Source organism: Amblyomma mixtum, chromosome 1 (assembly GCF_055824585.1).
Source record: "Amblyomma mixtum isolate Tamu chromosome 1, ASM5582458v1, whole genome shotgun sequence".
Taxonomy (NCBI): domain Eukaryota; kingdom Metazoa; phylum Arthropoda; class Arachnida; order Ixodida; family Ixodidae; genus Amblyomma; species Amblyomma mixtum.
This window is the reverse complement of record NC_143012.1, coordinates 268,226,244-268,245,301: the sequence shown is the minus strand read 5'-3', so window position 1 is coordinate 268,245,301 and position 19,058 is coordinate 268,226,244. Positions and strand designations below refer to the sequence as shown.

General features: G+C 44.6%; 1 pseudogene; it reads right to left on the bottom strand.

Annotated features, from left to right (window-relative positions):
* Positions 1-3,009: 3,009 nt before the first annotated feature.
* LOC149371652 (uncharacterized) overlaps positions 3,010-19,058 on the bottom strand; it is a 58,410-nt pseudogene continuing 42,361 nt past the window's right edge.

Genomic DNA, 19,058 nt, shown 5'->3' with positions numbered 1-19,058 from the left:
GCCCGCCACAGTGAAGGAAAGGGGTATAGATAAAAGAGGAATCAAATGGTAGCGGGGCAGAGGAAAATGGGATGCTGCCGTTGAGCATAGGGTCCGAGTACTTAAGGAATGCAGGGTAGGAACGCAGACGGCTTAGGAAATAAGGAGAAGGAGTGAGTAGTGCATTGAGGTGGATGCGGCAATTCTACCGACGCCTTTCTCGAAGCATTCACACTGCTGGTCGAACAGTATTTACTTTTTGATTATTAGCACATTCAAATTTATTGGCGAGAAAACACTTGGGATTCGTTTTTGAGCACCATGCTCCAATTAGGCTAAGAGTTCTCAAGGACGTTTTAGGGTCACTTGTGCGATGTCCAACCCTATCAAGTGAAATCTTGTGCATCAAAACGCACAAGCTGGGCACTCCCGACATGCCTGCACTTGCTTCGATATAATCACGTTGCATCACTCTCCAGGTAAAGCATTGATTAACAATTACCGGAACCGTTTTGTTCAATAGCAGGCCTGTCATAGTCATACTACAAAGCGTATATTCCGGTTGCTTACCCGGCTTGCTCTCCACAATCTCGGTTGTTTTGTCAGCGCCATGTACGAAGCATTCCACAGGTCGCCAGCTCAAGGTTATGCCTCTCTCCTGTCGAGCTTCATGCCCCTGGAGTAGCTGTTGACTGCGTTGTGCAGCCGTGAAAACCTCATCCGAGCGTCTAGGCGTCACACAGTAAAAACAAAAAAATACAGTGACTCATTTCCAGTTCTTAAACAGGTTATCCTACTTTCTTTGCACAGAGCATGCACTGATAACGATCATACAAGGTTATGTCACGAATTACAGCTCCACTGCAGCCACGATTATCTCAGGCAAAGTCAGCCACCGCCAACTTTCCCACATAATGGACACATGCACTTCACCAGCACTTACATCTCCTCGTTACGCTTTTGTGTATGTACAAGGTCGGTCAAAAGTTCCCAGGCCAGAGGATCTGCTTTTCAGCGTTATATCCTGGCACTGATGATGCTATTAAAACTACCAAGGTTCTCAGCGGTGAGTATAATGCTTCTCTTACCATCTGCAGAAACTTTTAGCTTCCAGGATCTCGTAACTTCCGGGCTATATTACTTAAGAGCAGACCCTATGGCCTGAGAACATTTCACCAACCCAGTAGTGCATAAATTACTAGCCTGGTTATAAACAGTGCCTATTTAGTCCATAAACACCGCCGCTTCTTTCGTAGACAAATAGGCATTCGATGTTTCTGGAGTCACACAGTTACAGCATACTTGTCTTCATAATCTCCACTACCTCTGTGAGGGATCGGCAGCTAAAACGGAAGAAAGTTAGTTAGTTTTGGGGTTTAACGTCCCAAAGCGACTAAGGCTATGAGAGACGCCGTAGTGGAGGGCTCCGGAAATTTCGACCACCTGGGGTTCTTTAAAGTGCACTGACATCGCACAGTACACGGGCCTCTAGAATTTCTCCTCCAAAGAAATTCAACCACCGCGGAAAAAAACGGAAGAAAGATATCATTGGCTCAGATGGAAACGGTCATAAGGCCACCTTTCAGTGGCTGCTAAGTTACAGCGGCGCCTGCAGAAGCTGTCCCAATACAAAGTGAGTGAGCCTAGCTCTTTTCATCCTTTTGATTATACTTAGCAAACACGCTTCACGAAGTCGTCTGATTACAGAAATGTATTTTGTGAGTTGAGGCCTGCGCTTACTGGTCCTTTCTTGGCGACTTCCATGGTCATACGGCTTCTCAATTTCAACAGCTACTTCACGATTCCAGCTGAGACTTTTGTTCCTTTCACGGGAGCTTATTGCCTTTTTTTTTTCTTGCGGTGAAAAAGAAACTTGCTCAACTCTTATGCGTTCCTTGGCAACTACATTTTCACCTCCGTAGCGTAAGCAGTCAGACGACTTTCTTCTGAAAGCTTATAGAGACACTTGCCTATATCAAATATAATCGGCGCGCAGAACTATAAAATGTCATTTGCAGATCGTCTTATCGATGAGTTTCACCAGCCATTTCTTGTTTGACCAACAGGCCATCACTGTTGTTGAGAACAATGATGCACATGCATGCATCCTCACCCGCCGCATTACATCGTCTGTCGTGCTGAAGCATTCAGTTATTCATATTCCTTTTGTTTCGCGCTAAATGTGCTCCTTTTTATCCCACTGTTTCCTTTGTTTTGCTTTCTCTACCCCTATTTCACATCGATTTGAAGATCCCCAGTGAGCAATGTTAAGTATAAATATTACTCTGAGTTACGTCTTGGCGACTGTATATTGCGCACATAAAGCCAAAGCGGAAAATCAGCCACAGGGGGGCAAATTTTTCAATGTTCGGTCGGCGCGTCAGGTCATGGCGAGCTTCATTGACCCTTAAAACATGCGAAAAAGCCTACAAAAATTGCTAAAAATATATTAGCAGCGTAGCACAAGAGGAAATGCAGAACAAAGCGCAAGGACTTCGTCATTGTTTGAAGCAGTTATTCTGACATCGTACCTATTCTTCGCAATCAGCAGCTTGTCCAGCGCAACATGCCAAACGTTAGACGGCGCTGCATAATTAAGGATGACAACGAGGTTCTTTCATGTGCACGTAGATAAAAATTGGAACAGGAGAAAGTCAGAGGCCCCTTCAAGGATCCGTAGCCATGAAGGACTGGAGAGAAATTTGTCGGCTAACAGTCCAGCACACGCGTTCACAAACGGAGCGTATCCATACCCGTACCTCACCCCTGTCCCGTCCACATACGGAGAACGCCTAGAAATTATCCACCTTGATAGGAGGGCGTACCCCTACCACACAAAAATTTCACTGCTGATGAGGCTGTAGCCTGGCAATAGATGCAGACCAACAAATTTCCGAATCTGCACCTATACAGCCTCAATCACACCACTCGTAACTCAACACCTGTCCCTGGTCTGGCAGTCGACCCGCGCTATTCTATATTTCATGGCGTTTCACAGGGAAACCACTCCACCTTACAACACCACATACATTATACGAGCAGTGAGAGGCATTCCTGTCCAGCCACGACCTGGACGACCAGCGCAAGCTCATCCGACAGGTCCTCGAAGCAGCGCAAATTTCCGGCATCCTAAAAGGAGGATGCAAACAACCTGACTAGACACATACCCTGCATTTTCAGTAAACGTTTAACTCTATCTCTCTCTGCAGTCCTGGGAAAGTCCAGATTCAATTCCGGCTGTCAGACTTGCTAGAAAAAACATCTGTGAAAAATTATTTGGTGTCACAGGACAGCTAACGCTCAAATATTCGCGTTGCACACTCTTCATGCCATTTTTTTTATTGGAAACAGTTTGGTAGTGGTAGCGTGCTAAGAACTTAGGATAGTGAAGACAGTTCAAAAGAAATAGTGGGGTCTTGGTTTGGTTTGTGGGTTTTTGACGACCCGAAGCGGCCCATGGGGCTGTGAGGGGCGCCGTAGTGAAGGGCTCTGAATTAATTTAGACGACCCGGGGTTTTTTAACGGGGGGCATTGGTACCTCGAAGAACGGCTTCTGAAGCCCTGAATTGATATCTATTTTGATTATATGGATATGTGATATGTTATTATAGTGGGAATGCGTCCTGCAGTTTTCACAAATGCATTCGAGTTGCCGCGACTCGTTCATGAAACCAATCCCTAGTGTAACTGACTCTTTATATTAATTTTGTGCTGCAATTTTCTATAAATTTTCCTGCTACTGGTCGCTTTCTTTTTATTTTGTAATCCACTTCAACCGATTTGTATTATATATTGCGCTTGAATCCTACACAGCGCATCAGCCGTCGCAAGAAGAGAAACTTGACCTTCAAACTCGCCGACCGGCACCTTTCTGCATAGCCCTCAATGAAGTCGCACCAACCGATCGTTCGATAATGCTACCATACCTGAGGTTGTTTAACACTCACTGAGATATCAGACAGGCAAAGCTTATCGTCTGTCCATATCCTCATTCCGTTTCTCCCTCACCCAGTCTCTCGCGATCCGTAGACGGATCGCTCGACCACGTGTTCAGCCAGGTTTTCATTCAAGGCACCGCCACGCTCTTCGATACCGCGGCGATTGTTTAGCATCGACTGCCATTTCTATTCACCCACACTGCGATCACATGTGCGGACGCATGGTTCATGCGCTTAAGCATCGATAAGTGCCGCATGAACGGACCTCGTGACGTCGTGTCTGCCGGCCCAGCCGGCCAGGGGGCTCGACTCGCTGCGACAGCTGTCTTGGAGGGTGCGCGTAAGCCCCCATGAACGCATACCGACGCTCCGCGGAGATTAGATGTCTCGCGGAACGCCGTTAGCAACCGTGCATGCACGCAACTCCGTGCTGCTAGTTGTGTACAGCGCAACTTTGCGCGCTGTGCCGAAGGGTCGAGTCTCTCATCGTGGGAAAACAGCAGAAGATATAGGCTCGGGTGTGTCTTAGTAATAGAGACGTGCGCTATACGCTGGCAAAGAGAAAAACTATAAACTTTTAGCATTCGGTATTGGTATTTGGGACATGAAAATCGCACCACATTTGCTAATCGAAGAGCTAGAAAGACAATGTTGCATGCAAAATGGCTTTCCTTCTGAGAACCGCCTACCATGGTAATTAAATTAAGAGCGGCACTGGAAACATTTCCTCATATATATATATATATATATATATATATATATATATATATATATATATAGTTTATTTATTTACGAGATACTGCAGGCCGAAGTTAGAGCAGGAGGGGCTCATGTTACGAATTAAAGGGAGAAAATTTTGCAGCAAACGTATCAAAAAACACAAAAAACGTTGCACATGCACAGGAAAGGCAATAGAGAAGACGTCGATATTATGCAGGAGGAAAAAGACTGGGATACTTTGCAACGATGAAGGAAAAAATCTAAGTCCTTAATTAGAGATCAGAAATACAGTCAAAATAAAAAAAGTGCAGACATCAAGTACAGGCAATACAGCGAAGGCACGAAATACAAACATTTTTAATAAAAAATAAAAAAGGAAAACAGGATTTGAAACATCATATTTCTCTTGACCTTTGCTATGGTGTATGAAGGAAATTTATGGAAATTCATAGAAAGTCCTCAGAATTTTCTAGCAATTTCTTAAAAACAGCGAGCGAGAGCGAACTGATAACGGTGGTTATACAGCATGTCCTTGTTCGCTGCTCCGGAACGCAGCTTCAGGAGCGCTGCATCCAACTTCCGACTTGAGCATGCTGTGGATCTTTGCCAAAGGAAACAACGTCTCCGCCGCGCCGAAAAAAGAAGCAAGGGCAGATTTCCGCGCTCTCCCAGCGACAACAAATGCACTCACAGGCACACACCTTCCCACTGGATTACCTCGTCATGCCGAGGAGGTGATATACTCAGGGCGGTATCACGCTTTCCATGCACACAAGATAGCCCCTGTCCGGTTAATCCCGAGGGGGCCCCGCCGCATGTCACTCGAGTGTACGACGTTGCGCAAGACCCTCCTCAACCCAGACACAGAACAATTGTGTTTAACACTGCGTACCTACATCGGCAAGACCTGGCGCTCTTTCGTTGTCACTTTTGTGCGGTTCGAGGTCGATTTTTTTTTTATGCATGTGACCGAAGCTCGGTGTGCCTGCAACGGAAACGTGGCCAGAGTCACATTAATACCAGCTAGAACACTATAAGTCGTTTTGGAGCAATCCTTAAACATATCAATGGCACTCTCGTTACAGCGCATATACGACTGCAAATTAAAGCTATTTTCACGAAATCGACGCCGCGCTGCGGTGTTGCCGTGAGCTAGTCTAACGAGGATAGGCACCCGTTACGATGCAGCTTGCTGTGTTTTGTGATTGCTTAGGCGACACATTTATGCTTTGCTTTCAGATTTCATTCAAAAGAATATATTACTCGGAAACGCTGATATTCAATTTTTATTTTTCAGAAACTTCTGATGGGCCGCATAGGTTAAAAGTGGTCATGTCAGCGTGACAAGGCCCAGGGCCCAATACACAACAAAGCTGAGCATACTATACAAGGCATTGTAAAGTAAATTTGGAGAACAATAACGGAATACATAAATTCATAGCACATATGTCAACAAGTGAAAAATTAATTGTACCAAGGACATGTATACATGTGAGGAGTGCCGCCGCGGTGGCTCAGTGGCTATGGTGCTCGGCTGCTGGCCCGAAAGACGCGGGTTCGATCCCGGCCGCGGCGGCTGAATTTCTTTGGAGGAGAAATTCGAGGCCCGGGTACTGTGCGATGTAAGTGCACGTTAAAGAACCCCAGGTGGTCGAAATTTCCGGAGCCCTCCACTACGGCGTCTCTCATAGCCTCAGTCGCTTTGGGACGTTAAACCCCATAAACCATAAACCATAAACATGTGAGGAGTAAAACGTAGATATAAGGTATAAAACGTAGAAAATCTGGATAACAGGAAATAAATAACAATCACTAAATTCTAAATAGAGGAAAAATACTGCCGCAATTGTTTAAGGTCCACGGTGGCTCAGTAGTAAGGCGCCCGTCTACCGAGCCGGAGTACCCGGGTCCGAACCCGACCGCGGCGGCCGCGTTTCGATGGAGGCGAAACGCAAGAGGCGCCCGTGCGCTGTGCGATGTCAGTGCACGTTAAAGATCCCCAGGTGGTCGAAATTATTCCGGAGACATCCACTACGGCACCTCTGTCTTTCTTCTTTCATTCCTACTTTCCTCCCTTCCCTCACGGCGCGGTTCAGGTGTCCGCCGAGATATGTGAGACAGATACTGCGCCATTTCCTTTCCTCAAAAACCAATTTGCCAATTTAGGGCTGGTAAACTCCTGATATTGAGTATTAAGAGAAGGTTATGTTTCGCAGACTCTAGATTGTAAATGGTGCGGAAGCGTGGAATGAGCCACAGATCACTGCTGCGGCTGCGTGTGCAGGCAGTATTTTGGTTACATTGTAAAGATGCGATCGATGAAATAAACAGTTTGGAAGTGGGGGATGATAAATAAAACGAGTGCAGCCTATGAAAGTCGTACATTTTTCGAATGGGGACTATATTGTATTGAGGAAAATACTTTTCTGCAAAGAAAAGTTGCCAATATTAGCTATAATGCGCAGAATCTGTTTTTCAACACGTGAATCTTCCTAAAGTGGCCTTTGGTTGTTGTTTACCACACAAAATTGCAATAGTTAATATATGATAACAACAGTGCCTGATATATTTGGAGTTTGGTATGCACTGGAAGGATTGAGCGGCAGCGCGATAAGGACCCGGTTGTTTTGCTTGGTTTTCTGCAGATCCTGGCGATATGTGAATCCCACGTTAAGGTATCAGAAAACGCCACTCCTAGAATCTTATGTTCTCCTCCATCGCAGTGAAGAACGGTCGTCAGGTTTAAAATTTCATTTCTCGGCCGGATGGCTGTATGCTCACAAACGAGACAAAAGGGGCACCAGGTGTCAGTGCGTAAGATTTTTCGTTTTCAGCAATACAGAGTGAGCAAAGCAGAGCACGCTGCAGTAGGACGCTTGCAAGACCATGACAGCGCAGCTCTAAACAGGCATCGAGCCCATATTTCTAAAAAAAAAATATGGTTTGCACGGACTAGAGAGGCCTAAGTAAGAGAAGGCGCTAATTGTTAACAACCACAGAGCACACGGTGACAAACGGACACATTTGAAGCGCAAAAGTTTTGTGCATCATTGTCTCTGTATGAGGTCTCTGTATGAGGTCTTATCACATCGTACGAGTATGACGATGCGGTACCTAGTTGTCCATGGAAAAGGGGTTAGTAGGTCTTATCATGTCGTGCGAGTACGGAGGTATGGTGCTTTGTTATCCATGGGAAGAGGGTGGGGTGATGTCATGATATTGTTCAAATTCCAATTCATTGTAATTATTTTTGGTCTCCGTTACTGTCCCAGGCCGTCGTTGTCACTGTAATCAGTCAGTCAGAACGGTGGGAGGTAAGAATCGAATGGAATGCAAAGGAATGAGCGTGTATCTAGTGGCCTTGCAATCATTGCATACCTCCCTGCCACTGCTTACAAAAAAAAGCTGAGAACATGATTACGCGCCCAAAGAAAGCAGTGCGCTTAAAAAGGTAATTAATTGTTTTAGCTTTTATCAACACACACAACGGTAAGCCTGTTTTCGTTTTTAAAGCAACACGTGGTCATAAAATTTTTGATCATGAGACAACGCAAAACAGCTCAGCTTTATCAATTAAATGACGGTGACTCACAAACTTCTGGTGGAATGTTTTCTGCGCAAGCAACATGTCAATCGCCGAGTCTCGCTTACCTTTATTGCTAAATGCAAAAGATTGCAGTTATAGTCTCATATTTCATATGCTGTGCACGGGTCTTCATTGTCGAATGCCACCGTTTCTAAATTATTTCCAAATCGAGCGTCGACCGCCTGCCGCTCAGCTTTAACGAGAACTGTTTCAACGCGAATGCTTAAGGGTACCGTTCAGCGGAATATAGAATCGACGCTCTAGTCAGCGTTTTCTTATAAAAATGGTCTATAGACAGTCTATAGACTTCTTATTTACTCTATTGGCATCCTATAGATACTGCTTTTTGTCTATTCATAGTCTATAGAACTTTCTATAGACAAAAGTTTACTAAAAGTGTATGGCCATAAATCTATAGATTCTCTATAAACTGTCTATAGCATTTGTATTAACCTATAGACTGTTTTCTAGGATTTGTCCATAGACAGTCTATAGACTTTATAGACACTCTATAGACTGTCTAAAACTTCCTCTGTAAGGGTTGTGGGAGAAACTGGTCTAAGTCATACGTGTAGCGACGGATTTTAAAAGTGAATAAAGCTTTTGAAAACTGGTGATTATAAGATCGAAACATGACTCAATCCTCATTAGGACGTGTAAGTATATAACGTAAATGAATTGCACAGAAACGAAAATTGGGGAAATAAGTCGGAAATCGCACCTTTTATTCTTGGATTGCAAGTCAGACATGCTGCCGCTATGCCACGCAGGCAGGGTATGTATGTCATGTGGTCTTTCAGATAATGATTGTGATTGTTAAGGAATAAACAGTGTTCGTGTCTACGTGGGCAACAGGAAACCCTTGATGGGACTCATTAACGCTGTCGCTTCGAACCCTTAAATGCAGAGCTTAAAGGAGTATAGACACCTAACTTTGGTTTAGTTTATAGAGGTTTAACGTCCCAAAGCGACTCAGGCTATGAGGGACGCCGTAGTGAAGAGCACCGGAAATTTCGGCCACCTGGGGTTCTTTAACGTGCACTGACATCGCACAGTACGCGGGTGTCTATAATTTCGCCTTCATCGAAATTCAGCTACCGCGGCCGGGATCGAACCCGCGCCTTTCGGGCCAGCAGCCGAGCGCCGTAACCACTGAGCCACCGCGGCAGGGCACACCTAATTTTGGTGGCGTATTTTATTATCTACCATGATGCGGAAGACACTGCTATGCATGAATCACCATGAGATATTCGCCTCCGACCGCTAAATAATTTATAATCGAATTTTTCTTTCGTGCTATTTCGGTCTCGCTTTCAATAGCCGAACGATTGCTGTGACGTCAAACTGGGTTATGTGTCACGTAAGGCATGGGAAAACGTCGATATAATCGCTGCTTCATCGTTTTAATTCACTGAAATGCGAAGCCAGCCTTCCTCAAGAGTCGGAATGACAATGAATGTAGCAGCAGCGATTATATTGCAGTTTTTTCATGCCTCACGTGACTTATAACCACAGTTTGACGTCACAGTCATCAGTCGGCTGTTTAAAGCGAAACCGAAACAGCACGAGAAAGAAATTCGATTATAAATTTTTTACCGCTCGTAGGAGAATACCGTGTAGTAATCCACGTATGATAATGCTTTACGCATCGTTACAAACACAAAAAACACGTACCCAAAAGTTAGGTTTCTATACTCCTTTAAAGGTCCCTCAAAACTTTTCAGCTGCCAGACAGCGATTTCTTCTGTGTTACGTTTATTCTTTTACACCCTCGAAAACCTATAGACTAGCCACACTAGTTTCCCACCATTGACGAAAAAGCGCGATTTTGTTGCTAAATTTCAAAAGAAGTGCAATTCTATCTAGGTTATCCACAGAACGAGTCCTTCCTAACTGAGCCATACTGGATTACCTGAGCCGCCCTCCTAGGTCTCGAAAATCTCGAAAATTGCTTTCCAAATCTTCTTAGCAAAAAAAATTTGTTTTAGCCCGGATCTTGAACCTAGGATCCCGCCGGGGTCAATCTCTACACCAGCAAAGTTAGCCAGGGGCGCTACTTTGTAAAGATTCAGTACCCGAGTCATTTTTTTCTGCCTTTTTGATATTTTCCAGCAGTCGTTTGGGACGTAAGGGTCGATGGCAAGCAAGCAGCAACTTTCGTTGGCCCTGGTAACAAAGACAAGGTCATGAGGAATTGCGCTGAACGACGACACAGAGTAAGGATACAGGAACCACCCAAAGAAATCAACTAGCCTGACAACATCTACTGCTAAAGTATATCAAAGGCAGAGTTGACCAATGCCAAACAAGCAAGGGAAGAAAAGGAAAAACAGACTCCTTATAGAATATGGCCTCAGGACGAAAAACACTTGCAGGCGGCCAGTCGGAGTCGATCTACAAATGTAGGCGGTTTTAAACAATGTGTTTGTTTTATTTTTTGGTGGCGAGGGAGGGGGGTAGGAATACATTGTGTGGAGCAGAAATTTAAATATTTATTATGAACGTTCAACTAAGCCCCTAACCTGAGTAACTGTTTCTTAAACTATGAAGGTATACTATATAAAGCTGCGTATCTTTCTTCTGCAGAGTCATGGCTGGTCACGTGTGATTATCATTGTTTCTTTGCTCGAAATCTGCTACACATTACGAATATATCATGCGCAACACATAGGAGCATGTTTTTCCGAAGCAGTTGAATTCAATTAAATCGGACTTAAAGGTCCTGAAGCCGCGCGTGTTTTATAACAGATCACAAGGTGGAAAGCCCCGGATTAATCATCGAGAAAAAAATCTCCATAAATATAAAGCCGGGCATAGTATAATTTGTGGATGAAGACGATGAAAAATATGCGGAAGAGTGTCGAGAGCTGCGTTCAGAATAAACGCAGTGGGTCTCGCGGCTGAATATTGTATTACGGAAGAAAACAATCACTGACACATCGGGAATTATGATTTAGGGCGAGAAAACGGCTACACAAAGCGAAACTGTTGTGTGGTCAAAACCTCCACATCAGTTCTTGCGTTACCAAGTAAGACCTGACAAATTTATTGGGGGCAACCACTGTGCTCGTTTTACTAATGCACGTACTCGTACACTGTCCTTTCGATTGACCTCTTCGTATGATACGAAGAATTAGTATTTATCTCCCGGGCAGTGATATATTTCCTTGTTACCTTTTTCTTGACACTACCGTATGGTCCTGCCCTCTTGGTGCGTAGGATCTAGCTGTACGTTAGCGGCACATCGAGACGCTCTTGTCAGCTCTCTCATTTCATTTATTTACTCGCTTTCCTCTATTTCTTTTTTTTTTGCGCCAACAAAGTCTCGGTGACGCAGAAGAAAATATAACACTTTCATTGGATGGTTTCCCTGAGCTACAGGACGCGACAGCGGGCCGATAAGCGCACAGTAAAAATGTGAGGCAAAAAAAAAAAGTGGTTCATTGGCGCGACCTTTCGAGTGCCAGCCATGAAACAGGAAAAAGGAGGGCCTATGAGACAAAGAAACAGTCTAGAGCATTTGCTTTACTTTGTCCCGGCTTTCGCTGTTCTTTACTGGAGTTAATACTGCTCCCAACTTCTAAGGTCTTCCTGATGTTATGGCCATTTCATAGTATTCAATTTTGCACAACGTAGAGACAGCCATATTCGGAAACAGGCCTGTCCCTAGCACCATTTAAACAGCTAAAATCATCATTTACTACAATAAATGCTGCTACACATCGACATTCACCTCATACGTAATTTCTGACATCCGACGTTGTTCAGCCTTACGAAATTAGACACTGAAGGGGAAGCGACCCCGCCGGGCAAGATCAGGCGTCCGCAGCAAGGTACACAAAAGTCTTTCCCTAATCAATTTATACCTGCGTTGTGTTGTGTTGTGCCGTGTTGTATTGCGTTGCGTTGTGTTGCGTTGTGTCGTGTTGCGTTGTATTGTGTTTCGTTGGTTTTACATAAGGAGCTCAGGCTATCATGTGGCAATTTATCTGCGTAGCAGCGCAAAGTGCAGCTTTTCCTACAACTACACTGCGACTTAGCTTTCTCCTTCCCATGTTGTCCCTCCTATCTTTTTAATAACCACTCTTAAGAACAAACCCGCTCACGCAGGAAGAAAAGCAAAGCGCGTCTAAGCTCACAATGACAACAGTGAAAGCAAACCGGTTTTGCTGGCCGGGCTGTTCATGTCTTATCGGTGAAGGTTGTTGTCCCACCAAAACACGGTCCGAAATGGAAGACGAAAACAACAAAAATAAATGTGAGGCTTGTAAACGACTCTCTTTTGTTGCCCGAAGTGTACAATAAAGCTGCCTTTTCGGCTGTGGACGCTGCAGTCGAAAGCACATTCGTTTCGCGTGCTCCCTCCGTGAATACCATTGTTATACACGTAGAGATAACAAGTACGGCAGCGTCACTCGCACTGTAACGCTGCTATTCCGCTCTTTCAAAAACGAGGGCAACACTCCCCATGCAGCGATACCAAACGAACGCATCAAAACACGTACTCACAAAGTGGTCAATGCTATCGCTTGAAAAAGTTCAACAAATCACCTTGCAAATTCTAAAACTAGAACCGGTGAGTAACTGCATATCATTTTGCTGTCGTATGCCGGCCGGTCAAGATTGGGGAAGGGATAGGGGCTAGCGACTCACGAGCACCACATAAGGACGGAAATTACTCATTGGCATCGGCTGCGCTTAGGTGGATGCCAGTGAGTAATTTCCTTCCTTATTACTAATTTACTGCAGCTCATCTCACTACGTGAGATCAATACGTGAGATCAGAACTAGTGTCCCTTTATTGCCCTTTCGCTGAGTAAATTAAGCAATGCTCGTGGAACATCCACTGATTGTGTTTAAAGACTAGTGCAACACGAAATAATTTGTTGAAGACAGGAGAAAGCATTTCCTTCAACTACTACCCCAGCCCTTTTTCCTGCTGTCCTTGCAGTTATGACGCACATAAACTAAAAGAAATTGTCTGCAAAATATTCTGGTTTGTGCCCACCGTAGATACATGCACGACGCCAAAATTTTGTTTAGAAGACTACGCTTATTAACAACTTGCTTATCAACGTTGGGCAGACGGGGAGGGGCCTAAACAGCAGTCTAAGAGAGCACGAGAGGGCCGGTGAACAAGTTGCAAAATCCAGACTTAAGGCATCCCGCTGAGCACAATGCAATTGAATTCTATTACTAAAAAAGACAAAGTTTATAGGTAGAGCTGAGAGCAGGAAAGAACGAGAAGTAACTGAAGCCTTCTCCATGAAGATTGCGCCAGATAACCAATGTGAGAGTGTGCCTTCGGACGTTTTAGAAACAACCGAATTTAACTATCTGGAGGACCGCGTTCTAAAGCTTTTGCAATGCGCACGTGTTGGCTGACAGAAGGTTTTGCGTGTTTCCTTTCTCTTTCTGTGTTTACCCCTGAAGGCTCGGATCTATGGCGACTGCGCATCTTGTTGCGCATGGTATGAGGTCGTGGAGTGTTTTTACACTCATGTCTCTTCTGAAAAATAAACATTTGTGAGTAGCGCTTCGTCCTGTCTGTCCGTTCTGGTGTCAGTTAGCGCCAACTGGCCACTAGCCCCAGTGGGAGCCGGAAAAAATGTCCCCAGAAAAAACCACCCCGGCAGATACGTCCCCAGAAAAAATGGCCCCGAAACATACATCCCCGGAAAAAACGTCCCGATTTGAGAAGTAGGAAAAAATGTCACCAAACGGGTTATATCAAACGTATCGTAAGCCGCCGTAATTTGAGCATCCGGCCGCCTCGCATGTGGCATGCAACTCCCATGCTTGCGACTCGCATGCATGTACGGCTCGCATGAGGCAGATACAAGTTGTTTGCCGGTGGAACGAGTCACCGACCCGTAAACCCAACGGCATAGTCAGAGCGACGCAAGTGCGGCAGTGGTTTATCGCCCAACGCTTGGAAGGTTTGCAACAAAACACGTAATGAGAAGTACATCTCGATACACAAACTAAATACAAGCTAAATTGTATTGGTTTTCACCCAGCAACTCATTTCCTTTTACTGTCGTCGCATTTCACTGATTTGATGTTACATCATCATTTGTAGATTTAGCTTTCATGTATTTTTGTTTTTGGTGTATTTCTTTGCTTCCAGCTGCATTTCTTCACCGTTATTACACGATTACAGACGATTACAGATGTCGGCACGGAAGCGACTAAACAACGAACAGATACGGGGCGTCCATGAAGAACAATGATGGCGGCGAAAGGGAAGTGGTCCAGAGCAAGTGCGTCTCTGAATCGTTCGGCGCTTGGGCGAAGTCACCTGCAGAAGTTCTTTTCCTTTGCATGACCTGGACTGCATGACCGTGGCGAGGTCTGCTACTACAAAATACTTCATGGTTGCATAAATCTAAAGAAGAGTCTAATAAATAGGGCAGTTTTCTGTCACGTGGGTTCGGGAAGAAATTTTTTCCTTCACTTGGGGACATTTTTTCCTAGACAATGCTTCCTCAGGGGTCTTTTTTCCAGGGACCTTTTTTCCGGGGATGTATGTTCCGGGGATGTAAGTTCCGGGGACGTTTCTTCCAACACCCAGCCCCAGTAGTAGTTCTTCTAACAACTCCCATTAACAAGCGTTGCGAGGCCTTTTAACAGTGGCGGGTATCCAGAAGTTGGGATCAGGTGAGGGCGACATGTAGTTCCGTGGAAATGCAGTGCACTATTCTCGATCTTGTTGTTACACGCTCCTTTCAGACTGTTCATGCAAGCTGTTCGCTCTAATACTTGGCCGGTGTAATCCTAAACTGTTTTATGTTTCAGTCAAAGTTGCATAAATGTCTGCTTCCTGGTTGTTATGGAGTACGTTTAAGCGAGCATTACCGTAGCCTTTCTGTGCGATGTTAAAGAAGCGTTAGAAAGAAATCGCATTCAAAATATTTCGCTTTTTTTTGGCCAGAACACTAGTTTGTATCAGATTCACACAGCGCGACGGAACGAGGACAAGAGAGAAGACGAGACACAGGATGGGCGCTGTCGTGTGTTTCGTGTCCTGTGTTTCGTGACAGCGCCCGTTCTGTGTTCTTCTTCTTCTTCTTCTTCACCTCTTTTTCTGTGTTTAGTGTTCCTTTTCGTCCTCGTTCCGTTGCGCTGTGTGAACCTGTTTTTTTTTAAGTACGAACCAACAAGCCCACACCAGAATCCTCTTAGAACTAGCTTGTATGCCCGATAAATAATGCAGAAATTGATCCTCGACTTAACATGCGTACATTACTATCAATTAACGAGAATCTGAACAAGAGAAAACACACGACGCCTTAATCAGACACTCTGCTGCCAATTTTAATCAGTAGTGCATCAGAAACTCACGTAGAAGTCATCTGAAATACCTGATAATTGTGACGTCTAAAGTCGTTTACCTTGAATAAGAAATTCAGCGGATGTTTTTGCAAAGGTGCCCAGCATAGCTCTGTGGAGCGCATTTGTGAAAGCAAAAAGCACATAAGAGAGTCTGCGATAAACATTTGCTCTAAATGTGAAGAATTGGATTGCAAAACATTGAACATTGAAACATTTAAGAATGCATAAAAGCCTAAAATGAAAGCAAAAAAAAACGCTAGCGGTCACACGGGTTCACATGCAGCTCGGGCTCTTTTTTTTTTTGTACCGTTTGAACATTAGAACTTACTTTTACCAACAGTGGCCGCTAACAGATGACAGCAAAACATGTAACTATATTCCTTGCGGTACAACTTTTCAAAGTTTTTTTTTTTTTTAAGCGTGTAGAGCTGTCCTCACGAAGTGAGTGATACCGGTAACATTTTAAATCTCTTGTACAGATTGGTCGGGCGATTTTATGCATAGAAAAAAAAAGAGACGTTTTTCAGAAATAACAAGTAAAGATGGACGTCGCGAAGTTATACCGCGCGACTAGGAAGTGGTTGTTGTCGCCTCTTACGGAATGGCAGATACCCACGGCAGGGAATTTGCCCAGGGAGGGCTGTCTGTCTGGTGTTGTAACTCCTTTCTTCATTCATGCGGCGGAACGTTTTACTAAAGGATACATCCTCTTCCTCTGCACGGCGGACCCTCCCCCGCGGGCCTGGATCACCTCACCACTTGGGAGGCATGGGAGACCCTGCTGCGCTCTGCGGACCCGGCCAAACAGGCCATCGCAACCAGCCGGGCTGCCGACGCCATGGTCCGCAGGAACATGAACGTTTGAGTGCAGTGGGGCCGTGCGGGGCTCCAGGGGTCTGCGAGCCCCAAACTCCTCTGCATACAATAAATTTTCTATGATGATGATGATGATGATACTGTAACCGAGTTTCCTTTGAGGAAACGCTTTCGGATGATAAAGAAGGTAAGTAATCGGCCATAAATGCGTTTTAGTTTTAAGAATACATCTGCAATTTCCTAATCGTGGAAGTTCGCGCCATGCATGAATTGTTTATGTTTTTGAGCCATTCATATTATTTTTGTGAAAGAGTGGGCTCCAAACCTACGTACACACATCTTCAGATTTTTGTCGGAGGTTTTGCACAGGTGTCACTTTCAGTGAGCAAAAACAGCATTAGCTGCAATCTCTTCTCGGAATCCTCTTCTGCGTTGTGGCTGTTAAGGCCTTGGAGGGAGATTTAGAAACACGCGACTGGCTCTCACGTGACACGGCGTTTCTCACGCCAGTCGCAGCTGAGCGATTGATAAAAGGGTTCTTTTTCCTGTCGCTTTTCCAAGAACTGCTTTCGCAAAGGAAACCTATCTTGGTCCTGAAGTTGGCAGTTCGCTCACAAATCTAATCTGTTACCATATCTGGCGTTACAAGGGTCACTTCATTTTTTTTATTGTGAAATAGTGTGAGATTACGGGTATCCTACCAAGATAATGAAATATATTCTCCAACTCGTAACTCCGCGTTCTTTGTTTGTGGCGCTGAAAAAGAAAGCGGAATCTAATTAGTGTCAAACATTGGGTAGCATGAGCCCGAATAGTGTGCACGGTCTAGAGCTCGATAGGTTTAATAAATTAATTCAGCAAACATTTCAGCCTAACATGCTGAATGCATGTTAAAAGATGATATATACATGACAGTGGTTGAGGCAAGCGACAGAATAAGATATCGTGCCGTAATATCATTCTTAAATAAACAGAGAGCAGCACCGGCGAGTAGTTAGGAGCAACTAAAGCTCATGTGCCAGGAAATTGAGTTGTCACTATCTTAGCGTCACTATGACTTGCTTTGTAAGACTGAAATTGTGTTTTCGATGCAGGCATCCTTGCTTTTATATTATATTTGGACTTATTGAACGCCCCCTGTATGCGCAAGAGTATTCATCACTAAGTATTCAAGGAAAACTGGACAATCTATTCTAGTTAGCCTCCCTGCCTCTCCGGTTTTTATTATGTGCAGCCTTTGTCAAAAGTCTTAAGGCCACAGCGTTCACATGTGACTAAGAGACACTCCGTGTAGCGGATCGTGTAAAACACAAGTCAATCAGGAAGCTTCTCCACATCCAGAAGAAACCCTCTGGTAGCATTTCAACGTCCTTCGGTCTTTAATGGTGCCGCAATGGCTCTATTATGGGTCTGAAGCGAGAAGCCTTTGGCCTTAAGACTTTTGACCACGACTGTACATCTTGTTTAGGCTGCTGGCGCAGATTACGTGGTGTGCTGTCTATCAAGGCGGTACCAGCAAGACCGAGGTCGAGGCAGCACCGCAGAGCTGGTGTACAGAGTGCATTGGTTTTACAGCGCAGGGATGACAGCAGTGATGGGAGGGCTCGGGAAAAATAAAGTGGTAGAAGTTTAACGTAGTTAATAGGAGTAGACGTTCGAAAGCACGCGTTCATTCTTCAATTGGAGGGGATACCTAAGCTCCACCTTAAGGGTATGACGTGGTAGCTTTAGTGGGTTATTGCCCATATATGCAGAATTATTCATAGATCGCGGCGAGTCATAGTTTTCTTTCCATAGCTCGCTGCGTTGTCCTTAACTTAAGCTGAACCCTCTTCGTTAGCCTCCACTTTTCTGCCCCATAGGTGAGTACCGGTAAGACACAGCTGTTGTATGCTTTTCTTCTAAGGGATATTGGTAAAGTGTCTCGCACGATCTGAGAGACCCTGCCATGTGCGCTGCACCCCATTCTTATTCTTCTAGTTATTTTCCTCTCATTATCATGGTGACTAATTCGTACTTAGAGTAAGAATGGTCTTGAGTTGCGCCGTCAAGTGTGGCGTCACAAAATTTCGCCCCATGATCGGGCAGATCACTTGTAACGGCGGCACTGCGGCCGTTGTACTCTGTTTTTTTTTTATGCTCGTAGGTTGCGGTGTATTCCTGGCTAGCGCTCTGTTGTACACATTAGTACAAAAACGAAACGTTAAAAACAACCAACTATACAGTTTCAACACGTTTTCAGTGTTATTCTCCATGAGCCATGCTTCTGTCACAATTCATGACATTCGTTGAGCTTATGGTGAGCCGCCACAGTTATCTGAAGTTCACGTAATTTTCTACAGCGTGTTTTTTAATGAAGTCTGCATATTTAATGCTTTGGAAAGGTCACCTATCACCACATAAACGTCAGTTTAGAGTTGATAGTCCCTGAAAATCATTTCTATGATAATATGACGCAGGAGATATGCAATCATCGCTCGCAAAGCTATTCACAAAGACAGGATGTGAACTGAGGCCGGCTAAAGACTGGTTGAATAGTAGCAAGAAAGACATGCAAAAAAAACACGATGGTCATCTGAGCTTTCTGAAAACTTCTGCGCATTGTAGGCACTCCTCCGTCTTTTACCCTCTCAAAACAAAACTACTAGAGATGCCTTCCATCTGTAATTTTACTCTTATTTTAT